General features: G+C 39.7%; 1 pseudogene; it reads left to right on the top strand.

Annotated features, from left to right (window-relative positions):
• The first annotated feature begins 5,126 nt into the window (after positions 1-5,126).
• On the top strand, positions 5,127-6,369 carry LOC148027674 (germin-like protein subfamily 2 member 2 pseudogene; annotated as a pseudogene).
• Positions 6,370-7,827: the final 1,458 nt, after the last annotated feature.

The following is a 7,827-nucleotide window of genomic DNA, read 5'->3' as shown; positions in this document are numbered from 1 at the left end:
GGGCCAACTGACTAGCCATAGGCATAGTCACACTAGGAGGAGCTAGCAGCAAAGGTACATTTTGAACCATGCTTCCTCTCCCATTAGGGTTATTCATAGGCATCCCTTGACTTCCATTCATCAATGGTAAATTGCCTCCAGGTACTAGACCGCATTAAGATTTATTCGAGAGGAGGCTGTTTGTAATCATGACTCTACTCCTTCTGCCCGCGTGATGGCGGTGTCTATATCAGCCAAAGCCACACTGCTCAATTGTACCTGAATATTGAAATCCAATCCATGCAAGAAGTATTGCAATTGGGTAGCCGGCGGAATAGGAATGTAAGTTTATAACTTACGAAGTACTTCCTTAAGCTTCTTGGCATAGGCTTTCACATTCTCATGGGGATCTTGGCGTGTTACATTCAAAACATGCAACCAGTATTGGCCACCTCTTTCAGGGGCATATTCTCCTCGGAAAGCTGCATAAAATTGGTCGATTGTGGTTATGGTTCCAGTCTCTATGCTATGATACCATACTGCAGCCCTTCCTTTTAACGTCATGTTAAAGAACATCATAAGATGTCCCTCATCTTGGATGCGGTAATTAAACATTAATATTTGAAATTCACAAATGTGAAACTCCGTATCTTCTTCGGCTTACCCATTAAAAATGGGCAAAGGAACTCCTAAAGCTAGCAGATCCGGCGTCCCTGCAGGAATTGCAATGGGTTGTGCCATGACGACAATCGAATTAACAATAGGAGTTTGGACTGATGGGATCACACCCCCACTTGAAGTGGATTGACTTGGTGGAAGAGAGGAAGAACTTGCGCTTCCTCCTGCACCTAAAGGACTATGTGCAGCAGTTGGGTTACTAAGACCACTGCCTTTTATGCGTATCGGGCTACTCCTTTGAGGAGAATAGTGTCTTACAATCTCCAACCGCCATCTAGCCCTCTCAGCACGTTCTGCTCTTTGTATTTCGGCTTGACGATCCTTGTTAGAGGACATAAACCAACTTTTTTGGTCCCTAAAAACCCTAGATTTGAGAACCACCACTTGTTGGCAGCTCCCGACAGACGCAGCACTGATGGGACCTCAAATGGGTCGGCACTGGCTATGGCACTAGCCAGATCTCATGCTCATGACAGACAAACACATCCACACAGCCTCGCGGGCCCCTCTATTGGTCCTTTTGGTGTCTCTATTATCACTAATTTATTTGTGGTTGCTATCCTAAATAAGTTATACAAAATTTTGCACATATGGTGGACCATGTTTCCCCATTGCGACCTCATATATCTATGTAAGCCACATGCCTCAATGAGTTATCGAATTGCTAGGTCTTTGCCTACTATTTACTCTAGGTTCCTAAACTATTTGACTTTGAGATCTTTGTACTTGAAGACTTGGGGATTGAGCCTGGACCTTGCTCATTCTTTGTTGGTGAAGACGACCAAGAAAATCCTTTGGTTCCTTTGACGATTTCATCTTGTTCCTCCATTCCTCTAAAATGAAGATTAATGACATTCTTTAAGGAATTTTCTCGGACTTAGCCTACAATGATTTCGTAAAAAAAGTATGGCTAAATTCATGGCTCAATGCTTAGTCTGAACTCTATTGGTACAACCACCAACAAAAGTAATGCTTCTTAGCATTGCAAGCTATCATGTACATTTGCATCCAAGTCTCTTATGTACATGTGGTTTTTTAGTTATGTATTTGGTTATATATAGATTAAAAGGATGAGTTTATGGACATAAAGAAGGGGTGGCATGGGGATATGAATACACTCAACTTGAATGAGATACAATGACATTAGAAATCATATTGGCTTGGCCCATTGTACTCAAAATATGCAACTCTTCTTCTTCTAGTATTTTATCTAGTAGAGGATGTTGTAGTAATTTATCATTCAAGGGTAAATGTACGATGGCCGATAATTTGAGAGAAGTGGATGCTTGTACATTAGATTAGACTAAGAAGCCTTTATGGCTTTTCTTTACTCAATATTATTCACTTGAATTCCAAATTTAGCAATTTAAATGTAGACCGCATAACATTTTTGCTCACATGGGATGTATCCCTCTGGTATCTTCTCTAATTTGTGTCACTCTTCTAGGCTTTTCACATAGAGTTTAACAGGAAATGAGGAAATTAATATCATGTGTCTAATTCTATTTTTAAGATAAGTTAGAAAAGCTCATCCACAATGCAACATTGATTATGAAATATGTATTCTTACCTTCCACATCATTGACATGATTGTGAATAACCTTTTCTTTCTCAAGCACCATTCTAATAGTTGATTACACAAAGACACGTACAAGTATGAGCAAAGTATATTTGATTTACTTGAGGCATGCTATGAAGGTTTTATCCTATTCCTTGTCCATTTATTGTACTATTTTCACAAGTGATCACTTGATCAACTTGGGTTTTAGTCATGATGGAGGCTTTGGAAGTAACTCACACATGTCATGAACTTTAAGATTAGAGAAACAAATTTCATTCAATGGGTTTACTGTATGAATCCAATTTTGTGGAAGTTTCATTGGTTGGACCTTTAGTTAAAAGAAATGTAAGAATAGCAATCAGGGGATGCAATTGTTCTTGTTCCACTTTGATTGAAAGAAGTCGTGGCTTATTTGGTTGGACAACATTTGAAGTGACTACTATGGTGAATCTTTGACTTCATTAGAAGTAGTAGCTTATGGTTCAACTTCCTTTTGGGATAGGTACAAGCTACTTGTAACTACTTTTACTTTTCATTCGGGATCATGGGTGGTATCATTTTTGGGTCCATTTCATTGGATTGAGCAATGGTACACAGATGCTCCTGTTCCATTTCCTATTTCTAGATTGGTGACTTGTTGTTTGAGATCTATGTTTGGTTTGCAATAATTCTCAATAGTTGTGGATCCTATTTAGAGGTCTTAGGTGTCTTCTTTCTATACATCCAAATGATATTTAGCTTCTCACTTCTTAGGAACGGCCCTTTTGGGGTCCACTTTTTAGGTTCATGGTAGCAAGCTTTATTGGTGGTGTTAGGTTAGGTTTGGACTTGGACCTTTTGTAGTTGGGCCTTAGTATACCTTATACTGAGGGTGGGAGAGTATCGTGCTCGAATGCTAGATGAGCAAACTTGGATGGTATGGGTAACTAGATTCATCTATTCCCAAAGTTCTACCCTTAGTACATAATAGAGCTTAGGGAGCCCTATATCAAAGTGAAGGTAACTCTTTGTCTAGACCAAAGGTGCAAAGGTTTGGGCCCTATGGTTTTCATAGGTGGAACCATTTGTTGTTTTTTCATGGTAGGATTTTATTAATTTGTGTTGCCTTTGGGGCTTTAGGTATGCACTTAGTGCTTGCTTTTCGGCTAAGGAGATTCTAGTTTACAAGCTTCTCTTTTTCTTTTTGTACCTCTTGAGTAGTTCTATGAGCAATTGTTTATCCCTTGCTCAAGAAGTTGTGGTTGATCATGATGCAAATTACATGCCCTTCGCTTGATGAAAGGTAAGTTTTCATTTATTGAAAAAGATAATTTTCTTAGCATTTGGAAGGCAATGAGTATTCTTTGTATATCAAGTTAATTTTACACATAGTAATCCAATTGAAACTCCTTCCAAGTAACATTGCTTTCCCAACATGAGCCCAACATCTTAGAGATTTGGAAATACAAAGAACATAAGTTGTATACTTTCAATTTCTACTATCATTAGAATGTTATAATTCCCCATTGAGAGTGTATAGTGAGCTATCATCCCATGCAAGAGATTACTCTTACTTTTAGAAGATCTGAGGTGCCAAAGAGACTAATCATTAACATGTTTTGTGGGGTACTTATTACAAGTATTTCTGTGTAGTGAGAGCACCATGGTTTAGTCATGTTAGAGGCTAAATTGAGCTTTGTAAGCCTTTATCTTTTTCTCAAGATAGTGTGTTCCTTTGAACTAAGGTACTTGAAGATTCAATTTTTATGCTTCGTAGGATGCATACTTTGTACTAAATTTTCATATATTCATGTTGATGTGTAACTTCTTTGCGCATGTTTAAGAGCTAGAGGAGAGTTCTATGGAGCATATTGAGTGTGTATTTTATTGATTTCTTGATGATGTAGGGGTTAATCATAAAGGTTATGTTTCTTATCTTTATGTACAATTGTTGGAGTTATTGTTTGGATAAGTGTTGAGGATTTGTCTTGTTTAATCTATTAAAACAATATTAGTTCATTATATTAAAAGAGGTTCTCAGTAATCCCTACTTCAGGATGATTTTAAATTCCCTATCTAATTTCCTACTTAGAAATTCCCTATATGATTTTCTAGTTTGAAGTTACATGTGTAGGGATATATCTGAACAAGGAAATTTGGGACATTTCCTAATTACAAAGTAGCTTGGGAATTTTCTCGAAATTATTTTTCTTATTTAGGTAACGTTTTCCTGCATAGGAAATTTTCTATATGATTCCTCAGTTATTCAAACTAGGGAAATATCCTATTTTCCCTCATTTTTACATTCCCTACTTAAGTGTATTTCTAACTAAAGAATTCTCTTCTTGTTCCTATTTAGGGAATGATTAAAAGTTTCTTATCACATGCATACAACCGAAGAAATAGGGGGTATAAAAACACCAAAACACACATCTTGAGCACATGCATGTGCTATAGGGTGTTTTTACATAGAGAACCCCCTCGCTAGTCCTCCAACATTGCTGGGAGCAATGGCATATTCAATTCTTCAATTTGCGCAGTACCTAGATCGGCAAAGGATAGACGAAATCCTACAACCACTTGCAATTGAATCATGCTACGATAAGGTCGCTAATATTATCTGGCTAATGCCGTGATGGCTCTTGCGGTTCAGACTGTGCGTGAATTGGTTCAGTTGGACGTGAGGCGGAAATGGACTGCGACGAGTCCTAATCACGGAAAGCAAAAAGCGGTTGCGACGTAAATGCGTGCGCGTAAAGAGTCCTATAACTTTGTAAGGTGAAAATCCACTGCGACGCGGTTGAGACGTAAATGCGTGCTCGTAAAGTGTCGTGTAAAGTAAGGAGCGACTGCGACGAGTCCTATCACGGAAAGCCCAGGTGCAGGAGTCTTCGCTAACAGACCCAATGGCAGTGAAATGGGTTCGGTTCAATGTCCAATTATGAAAGCGGACCGGGGACCTGGTCAAGATAGGACCCCATTGCCACTGAGGGATAGGGGTTGTTATTTATCCTGAGCCCTCCGATGGATTCGAAATGAGCTTCGGGCCATTTGTATCCACCATCGATCGTTCGTTCAACTGCTGCTGCTGCTCCTCCTCCTCCTCCTCCTCCTCTCTCTCTCTCTCTCTCTCTCTCTCTCCAACCTTAGCATCCACAGCGCCACTTGATGTCGATGACGACAATGATCACGACGACTAGCCCGAGCCATGGCGGGACGAGGTGGAGGCTGATCTGCAGCAGCAGCAGCAGCTTGGACAGCCGCCTGGTGTTGATATTAGCCGTTCTATTGATGGTGCTGTGCACCTGCTGCAACAAAAACTATATGGGCGTAGTAGTGGTGCGGGCGTCAGACCCCGACCCGCTTCAGGATTATTGCGTGGCGGACCTGTCCAAGGGGGTGACCGTGAACGGGTATCCGTGCAAGGATGCAGCCAAGGTGACGGCGGAGGACTTCGTGTTCCACGGCCTAGCCAAAGCTGCAGCCAACGTGAGCCAGAACCCGGTGGGGGCAGTGCCCACGTTCGGGCTGGTGGAGCAGTTTCCAGGCCTGAACACGCTCGGAATGTCGGTGGCGCGCGGGGACCTCGCGGCCGGCGGGGTGATCGCGCCCCACACACACCCCAGGGCCAGCGAGCTCGTCTGCGTACTGTCTGGCAAGGTCTACTCCGGCTTCGTGGATACTTCTAACAAGCTCTTCGCCAAGGTCCTCGGCCCGGGCGACGTCATGGTCATCCCACGCGGTCTCCTTCACTTCCAGCTCAACGTCGGCTCCGGCCCCGCCCACGAACTCGTCATCTTCAGCAGCCAACAGCCGGGCTTGCATCTGGTCGCCAACTCCCTCTTCAAGCCCAACATTCCCAACGCCATCCTCCGCAAGACCTTCTTTCTCGACGACGCCACGCTCGACTCCATCAAGGCAACCGTCCGGGACATGTAATTAATTAAGCAGCTTCACCGTATTAAACCGACATTAAGCTACTGCAGAGCGACTTTATCTACTTGTTACATTACAACAATAATTATTAGGTCTACCAGCGACATCGGATCCTATCCCACGCACAGACGGTTCAAATCCAGTGTTTACAAAAACTATTTTTGGTACTAGATGCAAAAACCTTTATCTCAAATTTTTGTAAAGATATCTGAATTAAATTACATGTGTTTGCTGTTTTTATAACTAATTTTTTTTAAGAGTTCTAAAGTTTTAAACCTTCTTTCAATTTTGAAAGTTTTTATTAAAAATTGCAATTTACTTTAGATTAAACCTCCTGTCTTCATGAACACTACTCAAATCCAATTTGCATGATTGAATAAAACATGTACCCGCATCTAATCTTTTCATCACTATCTATACTACATTATTATTTGAGCTACACGCTTGGGAGGTGTCTAAACACCAAGGAGCTCCCGAGCCTAGCCCCCAAACCAGACCACTCGCATGATTGGATTAATTGCTCACATGATTGGGATTAGAGAGAGGTTAATCACTCACATGATTGGATTAATCACTCCCACGATTGGGGGTAGAAAGAGATCTCTTTGCACCACCTCCTCCTCTTTCTAATGTACTCTAACATTGTTGTAACTTAGTTAGAGAGAGAGAGAGAGAGAAGGTTAGTTTAATTGGTTTTTTTAAATTGTTGGCTAGTTAATTTTTAATTGTTTAATTAGTTAATTATTAGTAGCTTAGTAGGTTAGTGGTTAGGTAGGTTAGGTTAGTTAATTTTTAAATGTTGATTAGTTAATTTTTAATTGTTGGTTAGTTAATTGTTTAATTAGTTAGTTGTTAGTAGCTTAGTAGGTTAGTGGTTAGGTTAGTTTAGTTGTTTTGGAGTTAGCTTAAATTGTTAGTAGTTAGGTAAGTTAAGTTAGTGGTTTAAATGTGTGTCTACTTTAGTTGTTTAATGTTAGTTGTTAGTTTGGTTGGTAGGTTAGTTGTTAGTAGCTTAGTTAGTTAGTGGTTAGGTAGATTTAGTTTAAATTGTTAGTTTGGGGTTACTTTAAATTATTTTCCTAGTTGGTTAGTTACTTTTTAATTTTTGGTTAGTTAATTGTTTAATTAGTTAGTTGTTAGTAGCTTAGTATGTTAGATGTTAGTAGCTTAGTTAGTTTTAGTTGCTAGGTAGGTTAGTTAGAGTACATTGTTGTAACTTAGTTATGGGTTGGTGCGGTTTAATCTATTGATGTTTTGGTTTGCTTGGTACAGTTTGTTTGTGGGATTGGTCGTTGGAGCTGTTTTTTATGACTATTATTTAGATTGGTGATCTCTTGCCATGTTTGTTAGTTAATTATTTAATTTTTAATTGTTTAATTAGTTAGTTGTTAGTAGCTTAGTAGGTTAGTGGTTAGGTGGGTTAGGTTAGTTTGGTTAGCTTGGTTGATTAGTGGTTAGGTTAGTTTAGTTAGTTGTAAGTGGTTAGAGAGAGAGAGAGAGAGAGAGAAAATAGGTTAGTTTAATTAGTTTTTTTAAATTGTTGGTTAGTTAATTGTTTAATTAGTTGATTGTTAGTAGCTTAGTAGGTTAATGGTTAGGTTAGTTAATTTTTAATTGTTGGTTAGTTAATTGTTTAATAAGTTAGTTGTTAGTAGGTTAGTAGTTAGGTAGGTTAGGTTAGTTTAGTTAGCTAA

Source organism: Lygodium microphyllum, chromosome 12, assembly GCF_053477565.2.
Source record: "Lygodium microphyllum isolate KBCC chromosome 12, Lygodium_microphyllum_v1.1.10, whole genome shotgun sequence".
Classification (NCBI taxonomy): Eukaryota; Viridiplantae; Streptophyta; class Polypodiopsida; order Schizaeales; family Lygodiaceae; genus Lygodium; species Lygodium microphyllum.
The sequence above is the reverse complement of the archived record's forward strand: the minus strand, read 5'-3'. Positions and strand labels throughout refer to the sequence as shown.